This window comes from Abramis brama (assembly GCF_963993115.1).
Source record: "Abramis brama genome assembly, chromosome: 1".
Taxonomy (NCBI): domain Eukaryota; kingdom Metazoa; phylum Chordata; class Actinopteri; order Cypriniformes; family Leuciscidae; genus Abramis; species Abramis brama.
In genome coordinates, this window is record NC_139963.1 from 55,640,114 (window position 1) to 55,664,900 (window position 24,787).

Genomic DNA, 24,787 nt, shown 5'->3' on the forward strand with positions numbered 1-24,787 from the left:
GAGGTTAGCTATATTAGCAATTTCTTAAGCTCTCAAAACAGCAGTTCTCGACACATCTCGACTAAATGTGCAATCATCATAAAATACACGTACAAGTTACCATGTGCACTAAAGCTAAAGTTAAAACCGGTATATTTCAAGCTTACATCGCACTGATGTGAACACCCACCTCTCTCGGTCCAGTAGAAATGCAGACTGAGAAACGAACGCGAAGATTCAGTATATGACCACCACTCGAGCCTCTATCCCAGGGGTCGGCAACCTTTTTTGAACTGAGGAGGGCAGCAATAGACCATTGTAGAGACTTGCCAAAGAAATATCAAAAGAAGAAGAAAAAGAAGAAGAAGAAGAAGGTGAGGAGAGAGCAGTTTACGGTATTTCTCATATTTACATATTTACACAACCATCACACACACTTTATACAGTTTGATTAAGCGACAGACTCGTCATCTCTGTATTGTTTTCATCATCACAGCAATACTTGTGCGTCTTTTCTGGCGTCTTCCTACTGAAATAAACATTTAGTGCAATTTTGTGTTCGTTTGTGTGATTGTCTCGATGTTTGAGTGAGAACTGTTACTGAATGTCAAGAGTTAAAGTTTGAGATCTGTGAGGGGAATTTAAGTGTTGTGATCTGATTTATTTCTCTATTTCTAAATGTGTTAGTTATTTTACATTATTAAAATAAACTGCAACAGATGCTAATCCTTTACATCAAGCCTTATAATGAGTCACATGAGACATTTTAAATCTATATATAAATTGTATCTATTACACTTGGAATAATAATACTTGTGGTGCGCTTTATTTTTTTAAAAAGCTTTATGGTCTGTTTCAGTTTCTGCACATTGTAATGATCTAATTACTTTATTGTAATGAATCAAATGCAGTTATCATAAAATCAAACTTTTATCTTTTTTTTTTAATAGAGCAGTTTTACAGGCTTTTATATCCTTTATCATGTACTTAATCTGTTTCTAACAGTTAAACACTCAGAATAAAGTGAGATGATCTGCTGATGATCCTGAATGGCTTGTTGAATGAGTGTTGATAGTCTGAGGCTCATCAATATTAACAGATCTGCTGAAAACACTCTTTATTTCATGACAATAGTTCCTGTTTTCACCTCATTTATTATGCTGATATCTTCAGATCTCCTGTAAATTGACACGTAAAGCTCATTTCATTGGTGTCGACAGACTGAGGGGATTTGTTGGTTACAATATTACTTTTACGTTTCTTACAGTTCTTTCCTACTTTCTATATATTTGCCCTCCTTTTAATAAATAAACACAATAATGTTAGAATTAGAAATAAAAATGTGTGAATTAGCATACATTGTTTTACGATAGACAGATATATTATGAAATGTGACAATTGCCATATGGATAAAAGACAAAAATGTATACAGCAAAAAAAAATCAGGCATATTTAGAACAAAAATCATTTGATTACATACTAAAACACTGTATTTAAAGATCATAGTGCAGCTTAAAAATACTCATTAATTGTCATTTTAAATCTTTATACATTGCCACTGTCCTTCAAACCACTAAGTTTTACCCATTTGTCAATAAGTTTTTAATAATTTAAATGAACTTAGTATGATCACTTAATCTTTTATAAATACGTCATATACTACAGGTATATATTTAATACAGGTCAGAATAACTAGGTTGCTTAATTTTTACACAAATATATCTGTTACGCTAACATTATTTAACCTATGTTTTGACATTTTATCACAAAATATATTTCCAACATTAAAATGGACAGTTTACTTGCATTTAATGTTTTCTACGTATAAAATCACTTTTACATTTTATTTGATGCAGACACTAACATTTTACATCTGTTCTTTGACCCTATAAAAACAAAGCTAGTTACTGATATATTTTTGATTTTGGCAGATCATCTCTTCCAACCAATCTGCAGTTCAGTCAGTGAAGCTCCTCCCACAGCAGTCACATCATCAGTGAAGCTCCTCCCACTGTAATTCTCCAATAAATTCCTGTAAATTCCCATCAGCTACAAGTGAAGACGAGCATCAGGAAGAGCTGCAATCTGCAAAGACTGAGTTTATTAAAGAGGACAGTGAGAACATGAGTGATCCAGAACCCTGCAGAATGAAACACACTGAAGAACAAAGAGGTTGGTGTTTTCTTCATTCTTCATTCATTCATGTTAGAAATATATAATGTAACGACAATGACTATGACATCCGGTCACATGATGTTCAAATTAGTGAATCATGATCTCCAAACACATTCTTCGTTGTCTAAAAAGACAATGGGCCCTATTTTAACGATCTGAAACGCAAGTGTCAAAGCGCAAGTAACTTTGTGGGCGGGTCTTGGCGCTGTTGCTATTTTCCCGGCGGGATAAATGATACTTGCGCAAGGCGCAAATCTAAAATGGGTTAGTCTGAAGTAGCTTCATTATTCATAGGTGTGGTTTGGGCGTAACGTGAAATAAACCAATCAGAGCGTCATCTCACATTCCCTTTAAGAGCAGGCGTGCTTGTTCTAAAGCGGATGGCTAACGGCGGATTTGCCAGGTGCGCGCCAGGAGCGGTCCACAGCCAAGGAGAGCAACGCTCTCGTCAGGGACGTTGGGGATGGAGAAACCCACCCAAATTAACTTCGGTTAAAAAGGCGTATGATAATTTGGGTAAATGTGTAAGCTAGATGTATGCTTTTATAATAAATTATCTATCTATCTATCTATCTATCTATCTATCTATCGTAATAATGTATGATTTGCAAAAATGAAAACTGCTGCTTCTGTGATGAGAGAATGTATGCGCGTTGTGCACACGCTACATTGATTATGGCCAAGCATACGCCCTTAAAATAGCATATGAATAACATGCGCAACGCGCCACTGACTTTAAACTATTTTTTCCTGGTTAGTGGCGCAATTGTTTTCTAAACCTGCAAAATAGCATGAAGGAACGTTTGCGCCGGGACACGCCTCCTTTTTTGCGCTGAACCGCCCAGGGAGCGCAAGTTCATTCCCTAGTTTAGCGACGTGCTTCTGTGGAGGGAAAAGCGCGCTTTGCGCGGGTGCAAAATAGGAATGATATATGCGTTGATGTACAAAGTCAATTGCGCTGGGTGCAAGATAGGGCCCAATGAGTCTGTTCATGGTGCCTCTAAGTCTAACATGAACGGTCAAAATTGCATCTGGCTCCCCTGAGAGACATCTGAGTCATACATTAACGTAAACAAAGGGAACCCTTGTAAAATCCCCCCTCTCTGTAAACAAAACCACATACCTTTGAATCACGTGACAAGCCTCAAAGATACACATACATACACACACACACACACACACACACACACACACAAACATCTGTTGTGTTTAACTTAATATCCTTTTAATGTATGTAACTCAGACTTGTATCTGAACTTCCTGTATGTATGTGTGATTAATGTGGTTTTGATCATATAGTTATGATCTTTGAGTGTTTGGCTCTGAAATGTATTCTTGAAGAATGTTCTCCCAGTAGAATCGCATCCCGTAACCCGAGCTCATTGGCAGGTCATAAAATTTGACCACCAAGCTCATCCAGCCCATGCAAGGGAAGACAACGGGGGCGCAACATTCCAACGCGACCTCACAGATACACACAGACACGCACATTACCATATATGGACTTCCACTAGTAAAATTTCATTTTACCAACTATTACAACTGTATAAAGAGTGTTCCGGGTGATTTGCATGTTCACCAGTGTGATATTAGAATAGTTGTGTTTTTGGATTACAGTAAGGTAATCTTAAAGTGCCTTTGTTCAACAAAAGAATGTATCTCTATGTTGCTATCTTTGTCAATATTCGTCCTTAGTATTGTTTTAATCCCCTTTGCACGACGAAGGAGATTTTTGATAAGAGACTGTGATAAACGTTATGGTTCCATGCGTTTTAATTCCCTGAGCATAATATCATAGTTTGCCCTCTCGTGATTCCACACGAGGGTCGGGCTGCATTTACACAGGAATGCTCTAAGAGGATTCGTCCTCCACGAAAGGGGGACGGTACACGGGACACTGATAAAAGCCTAAACCTTCAGTATCCTCCCGCTCTCCTCCTCTCGCTCTGACCTTCCTCTTCTCCCCGGCGCAGCGCTTCTCCAAGGAACATCTGAAGGAGGCCCTGGCCTTCTCTATCGAACGAACACATGTTCGAGTCGTAGCTGCGTCCTTTGCAACCAAGATTTGCAACCTTGTAGACTTCTCTCTGAACAGTTTGAATGATTGTAGCTTTAGCCTGCTTCAGCTGCTCTTCCTCCTTATGCTTGTTGCAAATGTGCCATCTGCGACAGACATCTCCTGACCCAGGCTTGACACACTTGGCTATGTGTTGCAATCGTGCTATGGCCTTTAACAGGGAGCTCCAACTAGAGAATCGTTGGAACCTTTCACTCCCAAGGTTTCTTTGTGACAGGCTAGTCACACAGGTAACACACTCTGGACGAAGCTCTGCATCTGTTTCAGGACTGACGAGGGTGTAAGACCTTTTATTAAGTTCGTCTTGTCTTGTGTGTAAGAGGAATGGAGGCCCTGTTAGCCAATATGATGAAGTCAGTTGCTCTGAGGGGAGTCCTCTGCTTGCAGCATCGGCTGGATTAAGATGAGTGGGCACAAAGTTCCACTGATGCGGTCCCGTAGAGTGTCTAATGCGCTGTACTCGATTATGAACATAGACGTGAAAACGCTTTGTCTCATTGAAGATGTATCCTAGCACTACTTTAGAGTCAGTGTAGAATCTCACATCATCCAGTGTTGTATCCAGCTGTTCTTGAAGCATCTCTGCTACTTCCACTGCTAGTACAGCCGCACATAACTCAAGTCGAGGGACAGTGACATCCGGCTTTGGAGCAAGCTTTGCCCTACCGAAGAGGAAACCAACTTCACTGAGACCATCTGTGTTAGTAACTTTCAGGTAAGCTACTGTACCGACAGCTTTAGTGGAAGCATCACAAAACACAATGATCTCTTTCTTGTGTGCACTAGACAATGAGATGGAGGTATACATTCTTGAGATTTTTAATCCTTGCAGATGTTTGAGGGAATCTTTCCATTTTTGCCATTTCTCTTGTTTCTCTTTGGGCAGAATAACATCCCAATCATCTGCATCTCCAGAGATGTCTCTCAGGATGGAGGGACCCTCGATGCTTACTGGTACTACAAATCCTAGAGGATCATACAGACTGTTGATGGTAGAAAGCACTCCTCGCTTAGTGTAAGGTTTGTCACTGATGGATACTTGAAATACAAATGCATCTATTGACAAGTCCCAACACAATCCTAAGCTTCGTTGGATGGATAGTGAGTTCGCACCAAGATCGAGGCCCTGCAGCGTAGATGACAGATCCTCATTCGGGAAGGCTCTCATGATGATGGGGCTGTTGGATGAGATTTTGTGTAGGCGGAGGTTGGATCGTGCTAGCATCTGTTGAGCTTTGTGCAGTACATCAATAGCCGCGTTTCCACTGTCGGGCCAGGGCCGGGCCGTGCTAGTGCGTGCCAGGGCCAGTCGCGTTTCCACTGTCACTTCCGGGGCTGGATCGGGGCTTACTCGAGGCCAACGGCCAGGATTTCTGGCCCGTCGAATACCTTGGGCCAAAGCGGGCCAGCTCGGGCTAGAGGAGTGGTTACCAACAGAGGAGGAGTTTACCAGCGCCAGATGATTCTGTCAGCATTAAAGACTTAAAAATAAAATAATTTAACTCGCGTTCATGTTTGAATGCCTTCTGTTTGTGATGCAAAAGACTATGCGCGCTAACCGTTACCATAGTAAACATAGTAAACGCTTGAAGATACGCATAGTAAAAAAAAAAAAACATAGCGAATGCTTGAAGAAATCAGACCAATCTTAAAGGCTATGATAGTCATGTTTTTATTTTATCTGTCATAGCCTACGTCTCGTCTCTTTAAACCGGACTATCATTAAAAAGTTAAAGTAACTTTTTTTTCGGGAGCTTCCTCTGTTTCATGACTAAAAATATCTGTATGGGAGTCGAGAGATTGCTAAAGCTCCTCAGGTCGTGGCATATATTTGGAGAAATTATCATTTTTTTTCTAAATGTGATGTAAATATGATAAAGAAACAGACGCGACTGAAAAAGTAAGTGTGTCCTCTTTCTTTTGTGAAATAGACCTAACAGTAATTTATTTCTGAGTGAATAATGTGCAATTTTTACATAAATTAATTCATTATGATCAATGTATCACTTTTTATTGTAAATCTGTGGTAAAACATCGATGCTTGGGTTTTAAATATTCAAGTAGCTGCTAAACAAACAAACAAAAAAAGCTAGCAAACGGACGCTTTTATCGTGTTTGTTTTCAACGCTGTTTCCAGTGATTTCTGATTAGTTTTTTGATAAAACTTCCATTTGTTGGTGAAATGATGGGTTAGTGTGACGTTGTCCCAGAGAGGCGTGTTACGGGCGTGTTTAAGTGAAGCGCTGTGGAGCTTCTGGCCCGACAGTGGAAACGCATGCCCGGTGCTATTAGCCCGAGGCTATTAGCCCGGCACGGCCCATTTAAAGCCCTGGCCCGGCCCTGGCCCGACAGTGGAAACGCGGCTAATGGCTTCAGCTTCGGAACTGAATGATTTTAGCCCATCGTCCACATAGAAATGGCGCTCGATGAAGAGCCTTGCATCACTTCCAAACTCCGACTCTCCCTCTACGGCTGTTCTCTTGAGCCCGTATACAGCTACTGAAGGGGAGGGGCAATTGCCAAAAACGTGGACTCTCATGCGGTACTCCACGACATTTCCATCAAGGTCGTGATCCTTAAACCACAAGAAGCGCAGGTAATCTCGATGTTCCTCTTTGACTAGAAAGCTGTGAAACATCTGCTCAATGTCTGCCATCACAGCATAGGAATCAGATCTGAAGCGGATGATCACACCTATCAGGCTGTTGTTCAGGTCTGGGCCTTTAAGGAGAACTTGATTTAAGGATATGTTGTTGTATTGAGCACTTGAATCAAACACTATCCTGATCTTCCCTGGCTTTTGTGGGTGATAAATGCCAAAACTTGGGAGGTACCAACATTCCTTGTTGTCTTCAAGAGGGGGAGCAATCTCAGCATGTCTTTTTTTAACATTGTCTCCAAGAAATCCACGTAATGGTCTTTCATGTCCGTCTTCTTTTTCAGAGAACGACGAAGTGATAATAGACGACTGACAGCCTGGTCTCTATTATTGGGCAAACGCTCTCTGGGGCAGCGAAACGGGAGTGGTGCCACCCAACTATTTGCTTTATCTTTGGTGAATTCGTTGTCCATAATATCCAGGAAATCCTCATCTTCTCCAGATAGTGCGAGCATGTTTTCTTCTTTGGTTTGTTTGAAGATATGCTTCCCAATGTCATGAGATCGTTTTGTGCTCCTTATGAGTCTGTGCTCTTCACTTGTGAACCTTTCTTTAGAACAGATGCTGTTTTTGCAAGGTGTGAGAAAGCTGGGCCTGCCGTTCTCAAGCACACTAGTTTTGAAAGTGCTCACTGTGGGTTTGTGAGCTCCACCAAGGCACACATCTCCTACAATCACCCATCCCAGGTCGAGGAGTTGGGCATATGGAGCATTGTGAGGACCATTGCGCTGTCTGCGGACCTTGTGCGCACGGATAAGATCTCTCCCTATCCGATCCAGTGGAGGTATCTGAGAGGCAATGGCTTGAAGATGAGGGTGGTAAGCAGCGGCTTCAGGAGTGGGAATCTCCTGGCTGTTATCAGGGATCGAATTACACTCTATGAGTGTTGGAAGCATCATTGATACTTTCCCATCCAAGGATTCAACCACAAAGTCATTTGCTCTCCTCCCACTAGTATCAACTGTGCCTGAGCATGTTCTCATTGTGTAAGGGAAGACTTCACCTTGAACATTGAACATGCGAAAGAAGGCTGACCTCGCTAAAGAGAGGTTACTCTGATCATCCAACATTACATACATACGCTTCTTTTCCTCAGAACAACCATCAGGGTAAACATTGACTAAGCAAGTTTTTGAGCATGACTTTCCTTGTAACCCTGTTCCACATATTTCTGTGCAGACGGATGTGGTCACTGTGGAGGTTGATTCGTCTTGCTCCCCACCTTGAGCCTCTGTTGGTGTGGCGGGTCCCTTTTCGAGCCATGGAGCTGGACCATCATGAAGAGCAGAGACATGGTCATGGCTATTGCATTCTGAACAATGGATAGTCACCCTGCAGTCTTTGGCCCTGTGGTCTGAAGAAACACAGCACTTGTAGCAGATAGAGTTCTCCTTAAGAAACCTCTTCCTTTCAGCTAAAGACTTCATTCTGAAACCTCTGCACTTCAATAGTGAATGGTTCCTTTTATGGAGGGGACATTGTCTTGTCAGGTCAACTGAACTGGTGTTGGAACATACAGACAAATTCGATTCGACCTCTGTTTTGCTGGCAAAGATAGAAGGTCTGAATCTTGACTGCTTCATTTGGACTGTTTCAACTTTAAGAGGCGATGTATTACATGTATTAGAAGATTGAAAAGAGAAGCTGGGATCTGTTCTCATTTCAGCATTTTCATTGACAAACTCGACAAAGTATGAAAAAGGTGGGTAATGAAGTAGATATTCTTTCTTGTATTTTGTTCCCTTAACTATCCATGCTTCCTGAAGACTGTAAGGCAGTTTTTCGACGATAGAGTTTATTCCCTTTGATGTGTCAAGGAATCCAAGACCAGGTAGATTGCCTTCCTCTTTCACTGCTTGCACTTCCAGGAGCAGATCTGTGAATGCTTGCAACTGATTGAAGTCTTTGTGAGAAATCTTAGCGAAACTCTCTAAACGTTTGAATAAAGATGCTTCAATGACCTCTGGGGAACCATATTTTTTGTCCAAACGTTGCCATAAATGTCTGAGACCAGCTTCAGGATCATGTGCATGGGCAGCTCTTATTCTCAGAGCATGTCGGAGGGACTCACCTTCGAGCCACTTGGTTGGCAAATCAATCTCTTCATTGTCTTTTAGATTTAGACCATCAATGGCATTCATAAACGCTGTTTTCCAGGGTATGTAATTCTCTGGCTTGTTGTCAAATACTTTGAAGCTACAAGTGAGAAGATCATGGCGTGCAAGAAACACTGCAAGATCAGACACCTCTCTGGATCGAGGTACTGGTTCGCTTGGTGAGCAGGGGTTTCTCACATGAGAGGGAAAGCTATTTGGCTGTCTTGTATGCTGATACCCCAATTGGTCATGTCTGCTTATTGCATTTACAGCGTTAGGAGTAGACTGGCTGATTCCAGGAATGTCTTTTTCTTTCTTCATACTCTGGTTCTGAGAAAAGTGTGTCCTAATGAATTCTTCTGTGCGTTCAGCGGCCAAAGAACTACCTCTTTCAATTTCGTCATTTGAACAAATTGCGGCAGATTCCAACACCCTTGCTGCTGTGAGAGCTGCTTCAGCTTCACCCTCCTCTTTCAGAGCATTCAGCGTTGCTTCAATCCTAGCCTTTTCGATCTCCATATCTATCTGTCGCTTTGCAAACTCAGCTCTTGTGCGTGCGGCCTCTGCCTTTGCGCGTGCTTCAGCTGCAGCTTGGCTTGCGTTAGATTTATGAGAGCGACGTGTGGATGAAGTGTTGCTGGCTGAAGATCTAGCCTCTGACCTGGTTTCCAGCTTGGAAGCTTGGCTGCGTTTCGACGAATGCGACATACTGGTTCTTTGTGTAGATAGAGCGCATGTAGTCCAGTGTTAAGCTTTCAATGTGAAGTCAATCTTTTCACTCTTCTGCCTTCAGCTTATATTTGCTTTTGCAGTGAGCTAAACAAAGGCTTAGTAACAGTCGTAGACAGTTGTCAGGGTCAAACTTTCTTTACTGAAGCCTAATTTGTGAAACTGTAACACAAATGAACAATAATGTTTAAAATAATATCTCTTACGATGTTACATTCAGTTCACATAAATCAAAACATTAAGATGCACATAAATCACCCTCACATAACTTAGAAAATAGCTGTGTTAAGAAGAACAATCAAGCAAAACAAATATGTGCTTCGGGCTACATTTAACATGTCACATGCAAATCGTACTCAATCATATGTATATATATCAGAATTAGGGATGCAAATTATCGATTAATTCATTAATCATTAGTTGATTGACCTTATCGATCGATTAACGATTAACTGATAAGCGGCTATTTTCCTGAGAATGTAAATTTCTCACGGTATCAATGGTGTCTTTAACATAAAAAGCAAAATATTGCAAAATACTGAATTAAAATGCATGTTATATTGCTCAACTGATGTTTTATTGTAACAGTTGGGATACGGTATAGATAATGGCATTTATGTAGTTTAACAAAATAAATTATGCACAGAAAATTTAAATACATAAAAAATAATAATTGTAAAAATAATTGTAAAAAAATAATTGCATCACAATAAGTGTATTGTGATTGTCACTAACATTTTAGTAACTAAACTGAATTTTATTAGGTTTAGTGACAACATGTTACAATGTTTACATGGTACAATTTCTGGTAAGCTACGCTTTTTTATTATTTCAATTCAATTATTGTGATTTTATTTAATTTTTAAAAAAAAATTAATTTGGATAAATATTAGGTACAAGATAGGCCTTAATTTTTCTCAAGAAAAAAAAAACAACTCACCTAATGCTGTAAACATACAGAAAGCCCTATCAGCTTTTATTTAAGGTTAAAAATAATTAAATATGATGCGTTTTTTTATAATAACAACTTTATTTAATGATACAAGTAGAAATATAATATGTAATATAGAACACATATTTAGCAAAATACTCTCTATAGCTAACTTATTTCTTTTCTTGCCAACTAGGCCTACGTGCTATAGATATTATGTTCATTAAATGGCTTTCCTGAGGTAAATGTGACATAATTGTTCTCCAACTATGTTATTGACCTCTTCACGCTGATGAAAAACACTGATTGATCGATATTATGTATGAGGAATACACATTTCGGTAAGTTGTCCTGTAGCTATCTTTCAACAGTGTTCGTGTTTTTTTACTATTAGCTAACTTTAGAGATGATCAGTTCACGTGCGCTAAGGATCTGTCGTGTCACATTTACAAGCGCCAAAACGGTATTGTTTGAATTTCATAATAAAATTGACAGAATCTGAGAGATGAGATTTTTTTATATCATCAAGTAACCTGCTGTGTCTTGTCTGTCGGTCTCCGCGCGTGTCCTCTTTGCCTCGCGATTTTTCTGTGCGTGAGAAAATGGATGTGTGGCTTCAGAGCGTGTGAAAAGTGTCAATTGCATGTGTCTCACGGTGAATGCGTGAGTAATGCGTGAGCTCTGTAATTTGAAATGCTCCCACTCCACTCCGTTTTGACCGCCTCATGTTTGGTTTCTTTTTTACTGCCTCAAGTTTGTGTCGGGTCTCTTGCCGCCCGCGAGAATCTCATGTCACGTTCGCAATGTTCAATTAACCGACAATAATTTAATTTAATCGAGTAAATCCTTATCGACAATTAATCGATAATCAATTAACCGTTTACATCCCTAATCAGAATACATGTAATCATATTTTACCGCTTAGATTAGTCTTTTAAACTTACAGATTGTGCCATTTCAAGAGCAAAACAAGGAAGATGGACGTGGATGCACCTCTATACTCTCCACCATGAGCTCTAAGATCCAAAATGGCTGATATATTATTAAAGGCAAGGTACTTCTCAAAGTAACCACAAGGTGTCAGTATTGACAAAGTAAACCATAACTAAGGCCAGGATATTTTATTACAAATTAAATACTGTTGAGAGAATGCACAGAAGTTGACCATTGCACAGGTCAGGCACAGGTCATGACCAACATGACCAGTGTTTAACCCTGTCCAGCCGTGGAACTGCGATTGCGAACAAGTGGAGGTCTACAAATCGGAGCTGACTGTATCATCGCCGAACTGTGTTGCCAGCTGTGAGGGAGATGAGGAGCCATCATGTCGAGTGGTGGGAGAAAGAGCCTAGTGTGGGACATTAGGAAAAGCTTACTCACCCTGTCAGCTGGAGAGCTTCTTCAGGTCGCCAGAGCGGTGGAGCCAGTGTTGAGCGAGGACCAGTCAGAGCTTGTGGAGGGAGACCAGGAAGGATGTTACAATCACATCAACACGTTCATGTACAGTAAGCAGTTACTTGACACGGAGGACGAAGGAATGGTTCAGTTGTTGATGTTGAAAGACGTTATTGATGATGTGGTGAAATGTCGTGATGATGATGTGTTGATGTCAAATGTAAAAGGTGATTCTGAGTTACATACTGAGCAGGGTAGGGGTAAGCGTGATGACCGTGTTGATTTTATTGAAGGTTCAGTCATTAAACAGCCCCTGAAAGCACCACAGACACTCACAAACAGAGCCAGCACACATTCAATGTAGCTAGTGCTGCGTCACCTTGTGATATTGCTGAGCTAGATTCAGGCCCAATAGGAGCAGCCATGTTAAGTACACCTGACACAGCTAACACTGATTTGCTTAAAGTGCTAGCTAGCTATGAAGGGGTTAGCAAGAAACTCATGCAGTGCTTACCAACACATGCTGTATCGCCACAGGCACAGTTAACCCAATCCTCAGGCCCTCTTCAACAGCCAGACAGAAAACCACCGAGTGAACTTGTCTCTCAGTCGGCGCGTGAGGGGATGGTGTCCTTAAGGGAACTCAGCGACCTGCCTTGGAGAGAGTTCAAACTGCAAGGCGGACAGATCGGTGACCAATCTTCATACATCAGCTACAATAATGTCTGTAGACAAATTGATGATGGAATCAAAGAAGGATTCCCCGATTCAGAGATTGTTCGTGGTGTGCTAAGAATCATGAAACCAGACATATTCAAAGAAATGTTGATAAACAAAAACGATATGACAGTGACTGAACTCAAGGGGTTTCTTCAAACTCACCTAAGAGAAAAAAACAGCACAGAGTTATTTCAAGAGTTGATGTGCACGAAACAAGACGACAACGAGACACCACAACAGTTCCTTTATCGTGTGATCAGTCTAAAACAACGTATTCTATTGACATCAAAATGAGCTGATACTGACATCAAGTACACTACAGCTACAGTGCAAGATGTTTTCCTGCATACAGTGTACCAAGGCTTTGAGCACAAGCACACCGACATACGCAGAGAACTCAAACCGTTGTTGGCAAACAGAGAGATCACTGACGATATGATTCTGCGTCATGTGATGAAAATCACTAGTGAGGAAAGTGAGAGAATGAAAAGACTGGGTCCTTCACGCTGACAAACTGTAACCAATGTACACAGTACACAGCTTGGGTCGGAGGTGGTGAAGACAACTAGCACAAAGTCAGAGAGTGCGGCATACAAACCAAATCAAACAAAGCCAGATCCTCTGAAAGATCTCACGACCAAAGTAGAGGAACTCACTAAGCTGGTTGAAGCCATGCTAAAACAAAACCAACAACAATCAACTCATCATGGGCGTCAGTATAATCAGAATAGGGCACAAACAAGATGGGGGAAACCTTATGGTTGTCCAAGCTGCGTGGAACATGACAAACAAGACTGTAAACACTGTTTCACATGTGGAGAAGAAGGACACAGTGAAGCGGGCTGTTTAAAACGACCAAGGAAGCAGGGAAACTTCAATCAGGCACTGGAGAGGGACATCTAGTGGCCGAGTCGGGAAGCAAGTCCCAACCAGAAAGTGAGGTCGGTAATGACAAGTTGCACCGTTCTTCACCCTCAACCCCAGTAATGACAAATCCATTAAGTCAGTGTAGCCAAGTATGTCAGGTCCCTCCCCAGTCACCACGTGCAGCTAAAGCTAGAGCAGTTGCTGGTCTGATTGGCAAAAAGGCCCTAGTTCAGAGCTATCTAAAGTAAAGAGCTATGCTTTAGCAGTCACTTCTTTGCTCGACTCTGGGTCACAAGTCAGTATAGTCAGTCGTGCCTGGAAAGAAGAGTACCTACCTGACCTCAGTATCCACTCAGTCTCTTGAGATCTTGGGAGAGGAGGAGCTGAAAGTTATTGCGGCAAATGGCAGTATCATTCCATATGATGGGTGGGTAGCTATTACAATAAACTTGCCAGGGAACTTGGACCCCAACCTGTCCATTAGTGTTCCATTCCTCATTAGCAGCTACCCCATGGATAAACCATTGATTGGCTTTAACGTGTTGGAAGTACTCATTTGTGGCTTACTCCCCTTCTATCTGTGTTAGGTTGGCTACCAATACAATTTAGGATACAGTATAAGATCAAATCAAATCAAATCAAATCAAGTATATTTGTATAGCGCTTTTTACAATACAGATTGTATCAAAGCAGCTTCACAGTATTAAAATAAAATAATACAACAAAGTTTGTTTCTAGTGGAATTTATTGATTGATAGAATAAAATTAAATATCCCCAAAATATCCCCAACTGAGCAAGCCAAAGGCAACAGTGGCAAGGAACCGAAAAACTCCATCAAGTGACCTAATGGTGTCCTAAAACTCCATCAGGTGACCTAATGGAGAAAAAAAAAAAACTTGGGAGAACCCAGGCTCAGTCGGGGGCCAGTTCTCCTCTGGCATTTATGAACTAGAGGCCGGATTGTAGTTTGAAACTGTGAGATTAACAATATTATATGAATGCCTGGCTGAAAAGATGCGTCTTTAATCTAGTTTTAAACTGGGAGAGTGAGTCCGAGTAACGAACAGTATCAGGAAGGCTATTCCAGAGTTTTGGAGCCAAATGTGAAAATGCTCTCCCTCCTTTGGTTGATCTGGATATCCTAGGTATGACCAAAAGCCTCGAATTTATTTATCTTAAAGAGCGTGATGGATTATAGGGTGATAGAAGATCCGTTAAATAGACTGGAGCTAAGCCGTTTAGGGCTTTATAAGTCAGTAGCAATACCTTATAATTAATACGGAACTTTATAGGTAGCCAATGTAGTGATGATAAAATCGGTGTTATATGATCATATTTTCTTGATCTAGTAAGAACTCTAGCGGCTGCATTTTGGACTAACTGTAGCTTGTTTATTGAGGATGCAGGACAACCGGCTAATAAAGCATTACAGTAATCTAGTCTCGAGGTCATGAATGCATGAACTAACTTTTCTGCATCAGAAACTGATAGCATATTACGTAGCTTAGCAATGTTTCTAAGGTGGAAAAAGGCAGTTTTTGTAACATACGAAATATGATTTTCAAAAGACAGGTTACAATCGAGTATAACACCCAGGTCTTTTACTGTAGAGGATAAAGTAACAGGACATCCTACGATGTCAAAGTTGTATTGTGAGAGGTTCTGTGGGCGGTTTTTTGAACCGATAAGTATTACCTCTGTCTTGTCTGGATTTAATAAAAGAAAATTATGCGTCATCCAATCTTTTATATCATTAACACACTCTGTCAATTTGGATAAATTAGCGTTTTCATCCGGCCGGATAATTTGGATAAATTAGCGTTTTCATATATTTGAGTGTCATCAGCATAACAATGGAAACTAATTCCATGTTTCCTTATAATATTTCCAAGTGGCATCATATATATTGAGAATAACAGAGGGCCCAACACAGATCCCTGCGGCACTCCATAGTTTACTGGAGTTATGATCGATTTTTCTCCATTTAAATAGACAAAATGGTAGCGGTCAGATAAGTATGATCTAAACCAGCTTAATGCTTGTCCTTGAACACCAGTATAATTTTGTAGTCGATCTAAGAGTATTGTATGATCTATAGTATCGAACGCAGCACTTAGATCAAGTAAAACTAGTATTGAGATACAGCCTTGGTCAGAAGCTAAGAGTAAATCATTTGTGATTTTAACGAGCGCAGTTTCAGTGCTATGATGCGGCCTGAATCCTGACTGAAACTTTTCATAGATATAATTTTCTTGCAAGAAAGAGCCCAGTTGAGTGGACACAACTTTTTCTAGTATTTTAGACATAAAAGGTAGATTTGAAATGGGTCTATAATTTGCTAGATTATTATGATCTAATTGTGGTTTCTTAATGAGAGGTTTTATAACTGCCAGTTTAAATGTTCTTGGAACATGACCTAAAGATAAAGACGAGTTAATAATATTGAGGAGAGGCTCTTCCACTACAGGTAACACTTCCTTCAGTAGTTTAGTTGGTATAGGATCTAATAAACATGTTGTTGTTTTAGATGAAGTGATAAGTTTATTTAACTCTTTTTGTTCTATAGTTGTAAAGCACTGTAATTGTTCTTGCGGGGGGGAAATTGAGGCTGAATTATAAGGCGCGATTGAGGATTGAACGTTTACAATTGTGGTTCTGATGTTTTCTATTTTCTCAGTGAAGAAGTTCATGAAATCATTACTACTAAACTGTAACGGGATATTTTGTTCGGGTGACGTCTGTTTATTTGTTAGTCTAGCCACGGTGTTAAATAAAAACCTAGGATTGTTTTGGTTGTTTTCTATTAGTTTGCGGAGATGCTCAGCCCTGGCCGCTTTTAGGGCCTTTTTATAACGTGACATACTGTCTTTCCACGCGATTCTAAAGACCTCTAAATTAGTTTGTTTCCATTTACGCTCTAAATTACGGGTTTCTCTCTTTAGAACATGCGTAGTATTGTTGTACCATGGTGCTTTAATTTTCTCTGTAACCTTTTTTAATCTAACGGGTGCAACAACATCCAATGTTCTAGAGAGAATGGTGCTCATAGTGCTAGTTAGTTCTTCTAGTTCATCTGTTTGTTTGGGTTCAGGCAGCAGCTGAGACAGATCAGACAAGCAACTCGAGAAATTATCTATGGTGGATGGAAGGATTGTTCTGCCTGGTCGAAAACGCGGCGCCGCATGACATATTACAGCAGTACGTAATATGCAAGTTACCAAGTAATGGTCAGTGACATCATCACTTTGTGGAATGATATCTATATCGGTTGGATCGGTTCCATATGATATAATTAAATCGAGTGTATGATTAAGACGATGAGTTGGTCCGGTGACGTTTTGTTTGACCCCAAAGGAATTTAATAAATCTATAAACGCAGCCCCTAACGCATCATTTGGATTATCTACGTGTATGTTAAAATCTCCAACAATTAATGCTTTATCTACATTGACCAATAGATCTGAGAGAAAATCTGCAAACTCTTTTAGGAAATCAGCGTAAGGCCCAGGCGGTCTATATACGGTAGCCAAGGCTAGAGATAATATGGATTTTTTTCTAACATCTAAGAGCGTAACATTTAGTACAAGTATTTCAAACGAAATAAACTTATAACCCGTTTTCTGAGTAACATTGAGAATATCTCTATAGACCGCTGCAACACCGCCGCCACGACCAATCAGACGGGGTTCGTGCTTATAGGAGTATCCTAATGGAGTAGACTCATTTAGACCGAAATAATCATTAGGTTTAAGCCAAGTTTCAGTAAGGCAAAGTACATCGAAGCTATTATCCGTGACTATTTCATTTACAATAACTGCCTTAGGTGTGAGTGATCTAATGTTTAGAAGACCTAGCTTTAGAAATTGTTTTTGGTTACTAATAGCAACATTTTCTGGTTTAATAACAATTAGATTTTTCCTAGATCCTGCAGTAGATTTATTATTTGATCTCACTAAACGAGGAATAGACACAGTTTCTATGCAATATTCTACACTATTTATATCAGTTAATTTGGTGCAGCATAGACTATGATTTGAACTTTTGGTTACTAGTCAAAAGGTATTTAACATTTTGGAGATGTTATCTGACAGAAGATCCGATCCGAATCTGCTTGGGTGTAAGCCATCAGCACGGTAAAGCCTAGGACGCTCCCAAAACAGATTCCAATTATTTACAAAGAGCAGTTTCTGCTCATTGCACCATGATATTAACCATTCATTTAGCGCGAATAATCTACTAAACTTTTCATGACCTAGTCGGTACGTGGGAAGCGGTCCTGACACAATGATCGTTATCAGGCGATGTGCTGCGTACCGTATCGATCAGATTCCTGAAGTCTTTCTTCAGAACCTCTGTCTGTCGCAGCCTGATGTCGGCCCCTCCCGCGTGCAGGACCACAGTTCCGACGCGCTCGTTCAGAATCTCGGGAACGTGAGCAGCGATTTCAGAAACACGAGCACCAGGAAAGCAGTGACTATGCACCTTACTTTTATTTAACGTAGCTTGTACGTGTCGAACGATGGAATCACCGATGATCACAGCATCGCGTTCTGTTTCGCTAAGAGGGGAGAAGCGGTTTTGTGTGGATATCTCGAAAACCGGGAGGGTCGGAGAGAGTTTTCTTGGTCTAGACCTGACTCGCGTCTTCCGCTGCGGAAATATCCAGGCTTCGTGGTGGCATGTTGGAGCCGGCGTAAACGAGACCATAGCTGATCGCGGCCTCGACGCTCGTGACCGATGCTGAGTAACGCACGGAGTAGACGAGGTCGGAGTCAGCGGGTTAGTAACGTTGATCACTGATTTGTGTGCAATTGCATCGGCGCGTGATGTTTCAAGAGCTAACCGCCGGTCTATCAGCTCGGCTTTTCTCACTAAAAGGTCGTGGATCTGTTTCTCAACAGCTTCCAGCTCAGACTGCAACGCGTGTAGCTCAAATGTATCCTCACCTGCACCAAAAGGTAGACTACTTACATCTGATATATTCGCCATTTTAACAGATGGACAGTAAGTTAAGTTAGCAACGACGCTACCAGTGATGCTATCAATATTAATACTAATTTATGGCTTAAGTCTTGGATATAATCCGTCTTTTTAGTGGCACGGGTGTGGAGTAGACGCACGATAGGCGAAAAAAAAATGTTTGTTTATAAATGAGTGCGGAGAAGACGCGTTCAGCCGTGATCCACGGACGTAACCTATAAGAGTATCCAGCGTTGGATCACTAGGCTTGAGACACGTCTGCTCAACAGTCCGCGTTGTAACTATGAGGTGAGGAAAAATAGAAAATGTTCGTTGTAAGTGAGTTTAAAGAGAAATCAAGAATTATAAATCAATCGATGGAGCTCCAAAGACAACAACGCGTTCAGACACGACTGAACGCGTCCTGATATATGTCTGATAAAGATCCTGATATATGTTTTTAAAGCACTACACGGAATGGCGCCAGAATACTTGGCTGAGCTTATCAAGCCCTATAGCGCAGGTGTAAGACTAAGATCAGTAAACAAGTTTCTCTTAACGATTCCCCGTACACGTCTTAAAATGAAAGGTGATCGTGCTTTCGCTGTTGCTGGACCTAGATTGTGGAACAATCTACCACTGGACGTTAGATCTTCCCTGAATCTTAATGTTTTTAAGGGTCGTTTAAAACCGTATCTGTATTCTCTGGCTTTTTAGCACTTTGTACATGGATGTTGTATGTCTTTTTCCTGTCCTGTTGGTTTTATCGCAATGTACAGCACCTTGGAACTACGGTGGTAGTCTGTAAGGTGCTATATAAATAAACGAACGAACGAACGTTGCAAACCAGAGACTAATGCCAATACTCGCTAACTTGCTAAGCAACGCCATATCTGTTCCCAAAGAGACAGCTGAATCTCTTGTCAACTTTATTCAGACAGCAAAGCCAGTCACACGACAAGGACGCTTAAGAACAGATGCCAAGGAGATAGTTCTCTCTGCTGGTCAAGTGTTGTGTGTGAGGTGTCGGGTTCCGTCAAACATGGATGCCTCTACCCGATTAGTGTTGTTTGAGACAGATGAAGACAGTCTACCGTCTGGACAGTGGGATACAGGTGGAACCCACCTGTAAACCTCGACCATCTGGAGGAAGAACAACAAAAGGCCGCTAGGAAGATGCTTCACGAGGAGTCAAACGCCTTTGCAAGAGACGGAAATGACCTCGGCTGTATCCCAAACCTGCAGATGGTGATCAATCTCAACAACGATATCCCTGTACAAAGAGCATACACGTCCATCCCCAAACCGTTGTTTAAAGAAGTGAAAGAGTACATTCAAGATCTTCTTGTGAAGGGTTGGATAGTGAAATCTAAATCTGCCTATTCAGCACCAGTTGTATGTGTACGGAAGAAGGACGGCACACTTCGTCTTTGCATAGACTATCGTCTTCTGAATCAAAAGACCGTACCCGACAGGCATCCGCTGCCACGAATGCGGGATTTGATAGACACGCTGGGAGGATATTCCATGTTAAGTATACTGGACCAAGGTAAAGCTTACCACCAGGGGTTCATGGCAAAAGGGTCACGTCATCTCACAACCTTCATCACCCCCTGGGGCCTTTACGAATGGGTAAGGATTCCATTTGAACTTTCTAATGCACCTGCAGCATTTCAAAGGAGCATGGAGGAGGTGTTAGGCTCTCTGAGAGATGAGTACTGCATCCCGTACCTGGATGACCTATTGTGCTACTCCAGATCCTTCAGTGATCACGTGGGGGTGATTCGCAAGGTCCTCCAAGCACTGCAACATCATGGGGTGAAGCTACGGGCAGAAAAGTGCGAGATGTTCAGGAAGGAGGTTCGCTATGTTGGACGCTTGGTGTCGGCCGAGGGAGTTTGAATTGACCCCAAAGACCTTGAGGCAGTGATGGCTTTAAAAAACAAAACACCCCAAACAGTTGATGACCTCCGACGGGTTCTTGGCTTCCTGAGTTACTATCGTTCCTACATACAGGACTTCGCCAAAATAGCAAAGCAATTGTATGAGCTGCTCCAAGTTAAGTCCTCCATGCCCCAACCCCTTCCAAATCACTGCAAGTCCAAGGGTCCACAACTTCCATCCAAAACACCCATCATATGGAAGCCTGATCACCAAAGCACCTTGGAAAGGCTTGTCAGTATGCTGACTAACCTCCCAGTCCTTGCATACCCCAACTTCGAGGAGCCATTTGTCCTACACACGGATGCATCGGAGAAAGGGCTCAGCGCAATCCTCTATCAGGAACAGTGGGGGAAAATGCAAGTCATCGGTTATGGAACTCTGACACCTGCTGAAAGGAACTACCGACTCCACAGCGGAAAACTCGAGTTCCTTGCTTTGAAGTGGGCAGTGTGTGAGAAATTTAGAGACTATCTCTTCTATGCTCCATATTTCACCATTTACACTGATAACAATCCGCTTACTGCGAAACTCAATGCAGTTGGCCATCGCTGGGTGGGAGAATTGTCAGAGTTCCACTTCAACATTAAATACAGACCTGGAAAAAGCTATATAGACGCCGACACGCTTTCACGCATCACACTCGATATTGACAACTATGTGGCAACATGCACGGAGGAGTTGTCTCAGGATGTGCTGCATGCGACTTGGGAAGGGGGTAGAGCAGCCCAGAAGAAAGATGTAGCATGGATCACTGCACTTTACACCTCCTCTGCTGATGTGATACCACAGCCTCATTCACAGTTGCCCAAAATAAGCCACGAAGAGCTGGCCGAAGCCCAACGAGAGGACCCTGGAATAGGACACTGAAAGAGGCAAATAAGGTTCTTACTAACGAGGTCAGAAGGTCAGTGAGTGGGCTCACTCGCAAGCTCCTTCATGAGTGGAGTCAACTACAATTGGAGAATGGAGTCCTGTACCGCCAAACACCAGAGAGAAAACAGTTAGTCCTACCCACCAAGTACCGGTCAGTTGCCCTAAAGCATCTGGGACATGTTGGCACTGAACGTGTGCTCCATCTTGCCAGAGAATGTTTCTATTGGCCACACATGAAAAGGTGTATAGAGTAGTATGTCACCAGGAAATGCAGTTGTATAAAGCCAAAGAAACCCACCACACATGTGCGTGCGCCAATGGGTGGTCTGACTTCTGCTTCCCCTCTCGATTTGGTTTGCATAGACTACCTACACCTGGAGAAAAGCAAACGAGGCTATGAGTACATTCTGGTAGTAATAGACCATTTTACCAGATTTGCTCAGGCTTACCCAACCAAAAATAAATCAGGACAAACTGCAACTGAACGGATATACAACAACGACTACATTGCCTCGTCTGGGTTATCCAAATCGTCTACACCATGATCAAGGACATGAGTTCGAGAACAATCTGTTTCGTACTCTTGGACGGCTGTCAGGGGTTGGACATTCACGGACATCTCCATACCACCCACAGGGTAACCCTGCTGAACGGTTCAACCGTACACTGCTGCAAATTTTACGGACACTGACAGACAGAGAAAAGGAGAGATGGAAAGGACATTTACCACAAATGATACACGCATATAACTGCACACGCCACAAGTCGACAGGATACTCACCTCATTACCTACTGTATGCCCGTGGATCTTTTGTTTGGATTAATGGAAAACACTGAATCAGTGACACACAAAGGGTATGTGGAGAAATGGTCAAAAAGGATGAAGGAAGCATACAAGATTGCAAACAAATCCAGCCTGTCATCAAGTGCAAAGAACAAGTCCTACTATGATCAAAAAGCGAGGGGCGTGGTCCTCAAACCAGGAGATCGAGTACTGGTTCGAAACATGGGTGAACGAGGTGGACCTAGTAAGCTACGCTCATACTGGGAGAAGAGGATCTATGCGGTGAAGGAGCAAATCTCATGCCTGGTTCAGATTACACAATTTTTTTGTCTGTTACGATAGTCACTGTGTCAGATTACACGATTTTGACTCCTAAAAATCTTGTCATGTCGTGGACAAGAAACATGTCAGACTACATGTTGTTTTCCGACCAGTCATCACGAGCCGTCTCACACACTCATTCACTCGCACATATACACGCACTCACTCACACACACGCTCACTCACTCGCACATACACACTCATTCACTCGCACACACACACTCTCACTCACTCGCACATACACACTCACTCACATACACGCACTCTCTCTCACACACACACACAAACACACACACACACACTCTCGCGCACACACATAGTCACACACACACTCGCTCACTCGCGAAAACAGGCGCGCCGTCGTCGTGGAGGACCGTTAAAAAATTAAACATGCTAGTCTTTCTGTCGTGATGACGTGAAGCATCGCAGACGCGACGTAGGTTGTCGCCCACTATGACACACTATACGAGATGAAACGATCGAATCTTGCGTCCCGACGCCCGTTGTCGTTTGCGAATCCCCACGACACCCTACGTCAAACGGATCGTGCCAAAATCGGGCTAAAATCGTGTAATCTGAACCAGGCATCAGACAATCCGGTGTATGTCATTCATCCTGAGGGAGACTCAAATACAAAGAACAGAACCATACACAGAAACTTGCTGCTGTTAGTGAATGACTTGCCAGTTGAGAACCCAGTACAGCCAGCTGACTCTGTTGAAACGCCCCATCAGAGGCAAAAGCAGCCTCAACAGAGGGTGAACTCTGCTGACAAGGATGGAATATCAGACACTGATGATGAGGATGAGTGGACAGGAGGTTATTGGCTGAGAACACCTGTAGTCAGGATGGAAAGTGATCAAGTTGGACATAACAGATCAGTGATCTCAAAGAGAGAGCAAAGTCCAATGTCAAAGTTATCTCCTGCAAAAGCACCTGATCAGACTCCAAAGAAACAGACAATGATTCGTAAAGACTGTTCAAGCACATTACCTACGAGGAAAACTGTATCGATGGACACATACTTACCCGAGGGGCGAGAGGTACACCTTCCCGAAGTAGAAGAACAACAGTCGGCGAGAGGTAAACCTTCCCGAAGTAGAATAACAACAGTCAGAGGATATAGGAATAGAAATAGTGGCAAAAGAATCACAGACAAGCGACCCATCTGTTGATACTTACCTACTGCAGCCTGAAGAGGATGGACTGAATGCAGGGGACAGGGAAGGGGAAGTAGTGGAAGAAACACAGACAAGTAAACATCTTGAAGATAATTACCTATCTCAGCTTGAATAAGATGAGACAAATGGACATGAGGAGCAAGTACAAGTGGAAAGACCGAGTCCTCCCTCTACTATGACTTGGCCTGAAAGAGAGACACATGGATAAGTTAGGAGATCAGTTAGAGAGAAAAGACCTAAACCAATATTCACTTATGAGTCACTGGGCCAACCTTCCTTACAAACCCATGTAGAGTCCATTTCCTCACAGTCTACCTCACCCCCCCTACCTTTCATGCCACATCTGCATAGCCAGTTCATTGTACCTACTGATTATACACCTCATATGTAAATGCTTTACACATATGTCACTACACAAGTTTACTAGAAACCAAACAAAGTATGAGTTTTAGTTTTAGTTTTGTTTTCATGGGAAAATGTCGGGAGCCATTTTTGTTTGTCGGGGTGGATGTGACACTCACAAAAATAGGTTTTGTTGAGATTGTTATCTTTTGTTTTCTTTTCTTTTATTACAAATTAAATACTGTTGAGAGAATGCACAGAAGCGCTCTATGACATGCTGTTTCACAGAACAGACACAAGGTGGCAGTACCTTTCAGCCACGTCACTCTGGGACCCTTAGCGAGGCGCAGAGGAAGAGAAGCTCATATTCCGGTTGAATGGAAAGAGAGCAACAGTTGTCCCACGTCTGTTATAACTTTGTTATATTTGCAACATTTCCAGGTTTGTTGTACATCTTTTATTTGACTTGCAAAGGGTTATAAGCTAATATGAATCCCCAGTGATGTGTGTTTAATAAGCTAAAGGTATGTTAAGTGTGTAAATAGTCAAGTTCAATGATAACGTTGTGAAGTTGACAGTAAATGGCGGCCGACGCTCGCACTAATGTTTTCTTTTATCTATTCCTAACTGCTCAGGGATATTTCTGAGTTTATTACTGTGTATGTGTAAAGTAACTGTGTGTGGAAGACTATGCATTACGGGTAATAAATGATGTTTACAGATAAATAAATAGCAGTTTACAGATGTAGCTTTG

The 24,787-nt window shown here is 41.8% G+C and overlaps 1 long non-coding RNA gene across 4 annotated transcripts in view; it reads left to right on the plus strand.

Annotated features, from left to right (window-relative positions):
* Positions 1–321: 321 nt before the first annotated feature.
* LOC311073706 overlaps positions 322–24,787 on the plus strand; it is a 58,590-nt gene continuing 34,124 nt past the window's right edge. For 2 of the 4 annotated variants that reach the window (XR_014604198.1, XR_014604199.1), the window contains exons 1-2: positions 330–374; positions 1,911–2,151. This is a non-coding gene — a long non-coding RNA (uncharacterized lncRNA). Of the gene's footprint in view, positions 375–1,910; positions 2,152–24,157; positions 24,475–24,787 lie in introns of those variants that run through there. The other 2 variants (XR_014604197.1, XR_014604200.1) reach the window with 2 other exon arrangements.